Below are 10,137 nucleotides of genomic sequence, written 5' to 3'. Positions count from 1 at the left end.
TATAATGTTAAACTTTTTCCCAATAAAATGGTCTCATCAACCCCTAGGTGATGATTTGTTCAAAGTTGAATCTACATTTTTCAAGACTCTTTAAAATAATTTTCATCTTTGATCTTGAGAGATCCCATTTTCACAATTTCTTAGTTACCTTCCCTTAGAATAGGGTGGTGCCTTCATTTTGACACAGTAGAATACCCTTTAATAATGGTATATTATGGTGGTTCTTAAGAAATGAAAATGTGAAAGTATACATTAGATAATGACAATGAACAGACAACAGACAAATTCTGAACACACAGAAAAGCTATCTTTTAGAAAGATTTGCAATATTTAAACAGATACATATAAAAGTTGATATGATAAATACAGAAATAAATAGTAGAAATCAATTAAAGCATCCTCTAGGTAGTTGTATGTCAATTGGGTTCAATCTGATTGAGCTTAAAATGAAAAAGCCTACATATGTGTACAAATGTGAAGCAAAAAACTGTGTCATTATTTTTGAGACACAAGGACTCTAGGACACAAGGAAATCTCAGAATACTAGTGTCTTCCATCTTCAACTAAAGTATATTATTCCTACCTGAAGCTGCTGCCATTTCATCAACATCTTTATCTGAAATTCTTGGCTGATCCTCCAAGGAAATCTCAGGCTTTTCTATGATAAATAAGACAATGAAAATAAAAAGTGTTGTCTGACATACCACTTTGCCAGTTACATGTAACTGTCAAACTATGCAAGTAAAACTTCTATTCCATTACTCAGATAAAATACATTTTGCATATTAGTGAATTTTTATAATATTTTATTATATATTGTACATATAAATGTATGCTAGCTTACACGTTTCCCAAATTTTATGTATCGTAAGACTTGATTAGTGTTACAGACAAATTTCACATTATTTTCTAAGTCTAGGGTTATCTCCCTTTATCATTGTGACGGCTCATTTTCCCACTTTGTCCTTTGTAAGTAACTTACCTTTTTTGTAAGTTACCTGTCAATATTTTTAAAAATCTTTAAACCATATCAGACATTTTCGATCTTTACCTGTTTTGCCAGAGTATGGGGCAACATGAAAAACATAATGATTATATTCATTCAAATTTTATTTCTAAGATAGATGTACTGAGCGATAAAGTTGGTAAGGTTTTAGACCCCGCATAGGTGAATAACTTTGTAAATGTGAAATTCGTCTATAGGATCGAAAAATTGTAATTAGTTTTTACAGTTTATATAATTGATATTAGCTTTTTAAGGCACACTAGAGACCAAAATTTTTGATAACCCTTCATTTAATATTTAGAATTTGAGACATACATACTACTAAACACATTTCAGTGTCCAGATGCTTCAATAATCTGAAGAATTTGCTCAGAAACATTTGGATCAAGACGGCATGACTGTGTATTGAAAAATGATCTGTTGAAGAGACAATGAACAGTCATGAAGAATATGTAAATAATATAGATAATTGCCTGCAACATTGTCCTCTTGTACTTCATCCAAATATGTGCCCTCGCCGCCTGAACAATTTTCAACCAGACTTTTGATGTCCTCATCACTCTTTAAGTCTAACCTCAGACTCTGAATCAGAATAAAGTTTATATTTTAAGTATAAGACTTATTTTATAAAAAGGTAACATTAATTGAAATGCCAAAGTTAGTGCATAAAAAATGTACATGAACATAACACTTTTCAAAGTGAGAACTAGAATTACAACAGAAATTCTACAATTTAATGCAACACACACTGGAGAACAAGAAATGTGTTAACATTGTCCAATAATATTGTGACTTGTAACATGTCTGAAGGCCATCTTAAAAAAAATCCTCTCTCCGCTGACTACCTAAATTATATGGCTGAACTAAAAATTTTCTTAACCTCCTCCAAACATTTTTTTATTCTTGGATTTTCTCATCCTGTCAACAGTGGTCAATAGGTTAATTAAAATGCTTAAATTTTGTAGGAAAAAATTGTGGGTTATATTTTTTTTTTTGGATTGGGTGGACCCCCCCCCCCCCCTCTTGGAAAAACAATCCTGTGTCCACGCCTGCTTTAAGTAAACTGTAATTTTACCTCTCCCTCCTCACTAAACACAACTTCTTGAGGAATCTCATGTTTGGAATCTCCATATTCCCTGAAAATAGAAGAAAAATTAAATAGGAAATTATTCTTATAATTCTTTAGTAATTATATAGTAATTGAGATATTGGGATATCTTTATTATAATGCAGGTCACAACAATCAATTTTTATAAAGCACTTGAATTATCTTACATGTAAACATTATGGCTTTAGACTTTAAAATAAAACTTACAATCTGTATCCTTTGGATAACTGCATGCCTTCCCTCTCACCCACTTCTACCTACAAAAAGAAAATTTGAAATAGTTATTACATATTCCATAATATATTAATTTTAGTTATCTGAAATGTCTGGTACATTAAGCAAGCTAGGTTCACTTTTGCCTTATTTGGCCCTGTGAATTTCTGAAAAAATGAAACTGCATAGTTTTAGTTAACAATGCATTGAATATCACTTAGATCATTGGTAACTGCGTTTCTATCAAAAATAACGTAATTTTCAGGCTAGTGAATGCATTAGGACCTTACGAAATGCGTCAATTTCCTCATATTCTGAAAAAGTCTTCAAAAACGGCCAATTTTTAGCTTTTTTTCAAGATTTAATATAGAGCGCAACCTCTGATCTAAAATATGCAACTAGTAAATGATAGAACAGTTTCTGAGGATTAAAAGACACGTTTTAATTTTTTAGATCAGAGATTGCGCTCATATTATTTTTCTTCACTGAAAGTACTCAATTATACCTATATTTACCTAAAAATTCAAGAACATTGCAACTTCATAAAGCCAGTTTTCCAAGATGTGGACTTTTTGGAGAAAATTTTCAATAGAATATGAAAGCACTAAGTTTCTATCTTATTTTAATGCTTCAAATAGAAAATCAAGTCATGATCAATTAATCAGTATATCTACAGGGCTATTTTATGCATAAAGTGAACCGACCTCTTTTAGTATATTCTACTGTAACATGTATAAAAAAAAAAAAAGAAAGACCTACCACAAAATAACAAAGGAATGTTGTCTAATCCTACCAATTTTGATGGAATCAGTGGTGTACAAACATGTTGAAGTAGAGAAATTTAACTGTACATGTCTTTTTAGTGTTGCAAAATTGAACCAAATTTTACAATCTATCATCAAATTGAATTGGTATCATACAATCAATCATACGATCTATAATTTGTACTTTATTCTCAACAAAGTTAACCATGAAATTTTCAGGATATACTTTATTTAAATGAAAAGATATTTTTTATACAAATCTGTCAGACTAACATTTCCATAAAATCAATTAGGTTCATTAAGGAAGGATATATAATTATTTATTTATTGCTAATGTACCTGGTACATATGTGATCTCATATATGACATAATTATAATAAAATTTCCACTTTAAAACTTTTACTTTCTATAAATGATTCAATGAATAGGGTGGACACTCAACATGGCCGTCTCCCAATAGAAAACAAAGTTCTGAATGTTTTGAGGGATCTTGCGAACATATGATATATGATAAGTTAAACGATCATTTCTTCATATTTCATGTTAATGTTGTATCAAATAAGACTACATGTAACTTTCTTGGTAAGAAAATGAATCAGCTGATTGATCAAACACAGATTTGGCAGGAAAAAAAGTTGAACAGGATTGTCCCGAAGACCCAGGGGCAGGGAGCTGGTACATTTCCCTGAATATGATGAAGTTATTGCAACCCCGTTTATTTCAGTATTCACCCTCAAACCCTGGTTTGGGAGGAACCAAAGACCCCCTTCTACTAACTTTTTCAATGTCCCCTACATGTCGCTTCTATTTCAATTCTTAGGGATGACCTGGTAAGCAGATGTAAATTAGTAGATTAAAAACTCTTTAATAACCAGACATTGAGTATATGGTTGTCACAGTCATAATAATCATCTGACAAGTTTACATAAATGTCTGACGATTGATGGCAGAAATATAACAACATGATAGGGTGGGTTTAATATGAACCAAGATGCCTCTGACTATAACCCTTGCTTTCATATTGTGACATGTGCAGGGGAGAGTCAGAGCGGAGGCCATATTGAAAAGTGAGAATTCAGCGACACCAGCTAGTGTCGCTGCACTGCATGCCCAGTCTTCGAAATTAAGTGGTAGTCCGATGACCGAGGCTAGTAAAATCGGGCTACCAAAAATTATTTATGCGCATGCCCGATGGGCTTCTTAGTAATTTCCAGTTGCAAATTTTAAGTATGATTCCTTTTATAAAATATCAGGATGGGCTATCCCAGGTCCATGATTCACGAACAGGAGGGCTCTTACAGAAGAAATAAAAGTTGGTTCACAAAATGAAGTACGCGGAATCAAAGCGTTTGCAAAATTGGCTGGAAATCTGACCATGGACTGATTACACTGGTACTACGAATCACCGAAATGCCCCTAAGAATCACCGAAATACCCCTTATTTTCTTATAAGCAGAGACATATGGTTTTATATGTCTCTGTTATAAGTAAATAAAAGTCAGAGTAGTAAATATATGGTATCAACTGTTCTAAAACCTAGATACATAGTTAAATTTTCATAATCTTACTGTAAGTATTTTTTATTTAAAGATGTGTTTATGTCACACTCACACTGTTGACTGATGCAGCAAAGAATTTAAAATAATTAAAGTTGTTTTGAACATTTAGTGATTCAAATGAATTAAATCAGAAATGCAAATGTGATTGCACTTATTAAAACGTCATTTGTGCATTTGTTAAGACCGCAGAATATTAACTGGCAAAATTGGAAATATACAGCATACGTCATTTCTACCTGTTACAATAAAAACATTCAGTGATAGACAATGAAATGGGCGGGTACAATTCGACGCGGACATTTGGAAAACATGGGATTGAAATTGCAGATCGAAATTCATTTTCAATCCACCTCAGCTACGCTAGAAGGCACATTATTACTGATTGACCAAGAAGACAAATAATTTCAATTTTGGTACAGTTTGAATTTTTTTTTTGTCCAGAGTTTTAAATGAATAAATATTTAAGGACAAATATTTGGTAAATATATGTATATCTTAGTGTTGGTTGGTGGGGGGGGGGGGGGGAGGGGCTGAACGATTTTAAAATAGAGTTGTCTAACAGTTTTCAGTGAGAATAAGTATAAAACTCATACAATCTTATAATCCTAGAAATAAAATATATTGTCATGTTAAGCCATGACCTGACTCAACAATTTTTTACCCCCCCCCCCCCCCCCTTTTAGAATCAAATATCTCCTGAAAAATAATCTTTGTCTTGTATGATCTTTCGCGTTCTTAAATTATAAGCTAAAACTCATAATAATGTGAACTTCAAACAATATGTATTTTGGAGTTGAAATATAGTTGATTTTTGGATCATACATTCACTCTTTGCTTTGAAAACATCTTAGGTGGATTGAAAATGAATTTCGATCTGCAATTTCAATCCGATGTTTTCCAAACGTCCGCATAGAATTGTACCCGCCCATTTCGTTGTCTATCACTGAATGTTTTGATTGTAACAAATACAAATGACGTAAGTTGTATATTTCCAATTTTGCCAGTTAATGTTCCGCAATCTTATTACTTTAATTGAGTTGGGCTTACCGCTAGTAAAATTTCGTTTGGGCTACCAAATTTTATACTTTCTTTTGCACTACGGGCTTGTAGTCAAAAAAGTTAAGCGCGAAGACTGCATGCCTTACTCTCACAACTTTGTTTCAGCTCTAACTTCCGAGATGCGAGAAATCAGTAAAGGGGTGATTCTTCTACAACTTTATCATCATTAAATGGATGGTATCATCATTTAAACGGTCCTATTGCTGATAAATAACAGGTCCAGGAAAATCACTATATTTAGCTATTAAGGTATATCTACCTATATAGCTTTATTTACCTATGTAAATTATGGCTAATATATTTTTCAAAAGGATTGATAAAAACAACCTAGGGCATAGATAGTAAAAAACATTGCCTCTTATAAAGTTAACACTTTTTAACCAAAAAATGCATCTCTATTGTTTGGATAGCTGGAAGTGCGGTGAGGCATGACTAAGTGTGATTGCCTTGCATTGTGCTCAATTATTACCAATCAATTATCTTGTTGACCAAAACTGCTTTTCTTTGTTAAAGTAGCTGCTTACTCACAGAGTAACTGTTACACATAGCCCCAAAACTTTTAGATCTTTGATTGCAATTGCACAAAAGGAGAAACATTTTTGTAAGTGGGTTTTTGGTGAATTGTTTTCAGTCCATTTCAAAGTTGAAAACTAATACTGACTCATTATGCGACTTTTTGTCTGCTTTTAATTAAACTGAAACTTATTCCAAAATAGCTAAATATAGCTATATTTTATAGGTAAATAAAGCTATATAGGTAGATTTACCTATATAGCTAAATGTAGTGATTTTCCTGGACCTGAATAAAGCATCATACGAGAAGGTGACCTAATCCAAGTAATGCTTCATTTGTCGGTGACAGAACAGATTAAATGTGAATACATTCTTCTAATGTAGGCCTAAATGATCATGGGCGAATTTGTTGCACATAAACTGGTTCAGGTTTTGGTTTAAGGTTTAAAACTAGTTTTTCAAACTGGTTTAAATTTCAATCCGGTTTACCTCGGTAAAACAAATGAACAGTTTATACAAGATGGCGTACGTCAAAAAGATGCAGAACAACATACATGTATTAACCAAATTACATATGCAAATAAAGAATGACTGCACTTAAGGACGTTATTTGGAACCTTTTCGGCTACCCATTTGAAGCTTATCATTACAATAAATCGCTGAATTAATATATGATTAATGTGCAAGCATATGCTTTTGACATTTATTTCTATAATTTTTCGTCATACATATTTCAATTATTACATAAAACATTATTGAAAAGAACATTTTTAACCCATAAATTCCGGAAATTTGAACTGGACCGCTTTCGTTTATAAGGTCACAGCAAAGGGGCGGAGACATTTAAATCGCATGGAAATGGATCATAAGCGCATGGTTTTCCGTAATTGATTTATATTTTATATATTAAAAAAAGACCGAGAAGAGGGTTTTGTGTTCATTTTGTACAAAAAATAAATGATTTATAACCACGCATATAATTTCATTAATTTGTATCCACGTAAGTAAGAAGAGTAAGTAAGTAAAGAGCAGAATATTAAGAGAAAAAATAAAAAGTTCATAAAAATAAACACAATTGTGATAAATATATGTATGCATTTTGTACGCTTAGGTTGGTAGTGCCTGTTTTGAGAATTATTGGTAGATGAAAATGACACTGAAATACATTTTATTTTCTGAACATAATGGGCTGTCTTGCATGAATGAAAAATAATTTGCAACCTGTCTATAGGATAATCTGAAATAAGTACACACAGTAAATCCATAAATGACTTTGCCATTTGATTATTGGCAGAGTTAATTTTCAAAAAAAGTTTTGATCGGTATTCAGAGTACAAAGGACAATGCATTAAAAAAAAAATGAATTTCGGCTGCTACATTATCAAGCACTGCATATTTTTCTCTATCTAACGTTCTTATAAAATTGGAATGCTTAAAATTTCACTGCTCGTGTATTATTTGCTGTCAAGCAGCGAATTAACTAAATCTTAAAATTATTAAGTGTTCGTACCTACACTGTATTAAAAAAATGACATTTTCACTTTATCTTAATCGTATTGAATAATAATTGTGGATTTATTATGTAACGTAAAAATAAAATAAACTAGAAATATGTCCATAGGACATGAATGCCCCGCCGAGGATATATTAGTAAAGCAACATAAAAATTGTTTTGTGTGTAAAATTGATCAGAATATCTTGAATGGTGATGCAGGTGAATTTCTTGTTTGGAAAATATAGGTCAGATCAAGCATCCGAAGCAAGTCTGGTAATGTCCATCCCTAGATGCATCATCCATGCAAGTTGTGTTCAGGTAGGGCTTATAGTTACTTGGGAATCAAAATATAGGTCAGATCCAGCATCCGAAGCAAGTCTGGTAGTGTCCATCCCTAGATGCATCATCCATGCAAGTTGTGTTCAGGTAGGGCTTATAGTTACTTGGGAATCAAAATATAGGTCAGATCCAGCATCCGAAGCAAGTCTGGTATATTCATCCCCAGATGCATCATCCATGCAAAGTTGGTTCAGGTAGGGCTAATAGTTACTTAGGAATCAAAATATAGGTCAGATCCAGCATCTGAAGCAAGTCTGGTAGTGTCCATCCCTAGATGCATCATCCATGCAAGTTTGGTTCAGGTAGGGCTTATAGTTACTTGGGAATCAAAATATAGGTCAGATCCAGCATCCGAAGCAAGTCTGGTAGTGTCCATCCCTAGATGCATCATCCATGCAAGTTGTGTTCAGGTAGGGCTTATAGTTACTTGGGAATCAAAATATAGGTCAGATCCAGCATCCGAAGCAAGTCTGGTAATGTTCATCCCCAGATGCATCATCCATGCAAAGTTGGTTCAGGTAGAGCTAATAGTTACTTAGGAATCAAAATATAGGTCAGATCCAGCATCCGAAGCAAGTCTGGTAGTGTCCATCCCTAGATGCATCATCCATGCAAGTTGTGTTCAGGTAGGGCTTATAGTTACTTGGGAATCAAAATATAGGTCAGATCCAGCATCCAAAGCAAGTCTGGTAATGTCCATCCCCAGATGCATCATCCATGCAAAGTTGGTTCAGGTAGGGCTAATAGTTACTTAGGAATCAAAATATAGGTCAGATCCAGCATCCGAAGCAAGTCTGGTAGTGTCCATCCCTAGATGCATCATCCATCCAAGTTTGGTTCAGGTAGGGCTTATAGTTACTTGGGAATCAAAATATAGGTCAGATCCAGCATCCGAAGCAAGTCTGGTAGTGTCCATCCCTAGATGTATCATCCATGCAAGTTGTGTTCAGGTAGGGCTTATAGTTACTTGGGAATCAAAATATAGGTCAGATCCAGCATCCGAAGCAAGTCTGGTAATGTTCATCCCCAGATGCATCATCCATGCAAAGTTGGTTCAGGTAGAGCTAATAGTTACTTAGGAATCAAAATATAGGTCAGATCCAGCATCCGAAGCAAGTCTGGTAGTGTCCATCCCTCCATGCATCATCCATGCAAGTTGTGTTCAGGTAGGGCTTATAGTTACTTGGGAATCAAAATATAGGTCAGATCCAGCATCCGAAGCAAGTCTGGTAATGTCCATCCCCAGATGCATCATCCATGCAAAGTTGGTTCAGGTAGGGCTAATAGTTACTTAGGAATCAAAATATAGGTCAGATCCAGCATCCGAAGCAAGTCTGGTAGTGTCCATCCCTAGATGCATCATCCATCCAAGTTTGGTTCAGGTAGGGTTTATAGTTACTTGGGAATCAAAATATAGGTCAGATCCAGCATCCGAAGCAAGTCTGGTAGTGTCCATCCCTAGATGCATTACACATGCAAGTTTGGTTAAGGTAGGGCTTATAGTTCCTTGGGAATGGACCTGCTCCAAAAACTTTAATCTGGGCACTCATCTGGAAAATGTAGGTCAGATCCAGCATCCGAAGCAAGTCTGGTAATGTTCATCCTGAGATGCATCATCCATGCATGTTTGTATCAACATGTGAAGTTTAATAACACCATCTTGAATGGTATGTTTAAAACTGAGCTAAACACTAACTTAAGAAAAGTGAGGTCAAGGTCAAAGGAAAGGTCAAGGTCAAAAAATGTTGATGCAGTTGCATAGCTCTCATCAATATCTATCAGCATATGAAGTTTGATGAAAATATCTTGGATAGTTTCTTTGAAACTTAGATTTGAACAGAGCTAAATACAAAGTGTGACGGAAGACGGAAGGACGGAAGACGGACATGACAAACACTATATGCCCCGGCCATATTCATGGCGGGGCATAAAAATTAGTTTTTTTTAATGATGACTGTGGGCTTCTACCCTGACCTAAAACTGGTCAGCCTCCCGTTTTCAAATTTCAGCATTGATCCGCCACTGCTATATGTACAGCATGTAATCAGCAAAATAATACCCTTTTCCTTGAAAATACCCCG

General features: G+C 34.2%; 1 long non-coding RNA gene across 1 annotated transcript; it reads right to left on the bottom strand.

Annotated features, from left to right (window-relative positions):
* Window positions 1-1,479: 1,479 nt before the first annotated feature.
* LOC134275675 (uncharacterized) lies at window positions 1,480-2,373 on the bottom strand. Its single transcript, XR_009993876.1, has 3 exons — window positions 2,322-2,373; window positions 2,082-2,142; window positions 1,480-1,588 (listed from the first exon to the last, which is right to left on the bottom strand). It is a non-coding gene; the product is annotated as an uncharacterized LOC134275675 (long non-coding RNA).
* Window positions 2,374-10,137: the final 7,764 nt, after the last annotated feature.

This window comes from Saccostrea cucullata, unplaced genomic scaffold, assembly GCF_032062105.1.
Source record: "Saccostrea cucullata isolate Sc308-1 unplaced genomic scaffold, CSIRO_AGI_Scuc_v1 ctg7431, whole genome shotgun sequence".
NCBI classification, from domain to species: Eukaryota; Metazoa; Mollusca; class Bivalvia; order Ostreida; family Ostreidae; genus Saccostrea; species Saccostrea cuccullata.
This window is presented reverse-complemented; position numbering and strand designations above follow the sequence as displayed.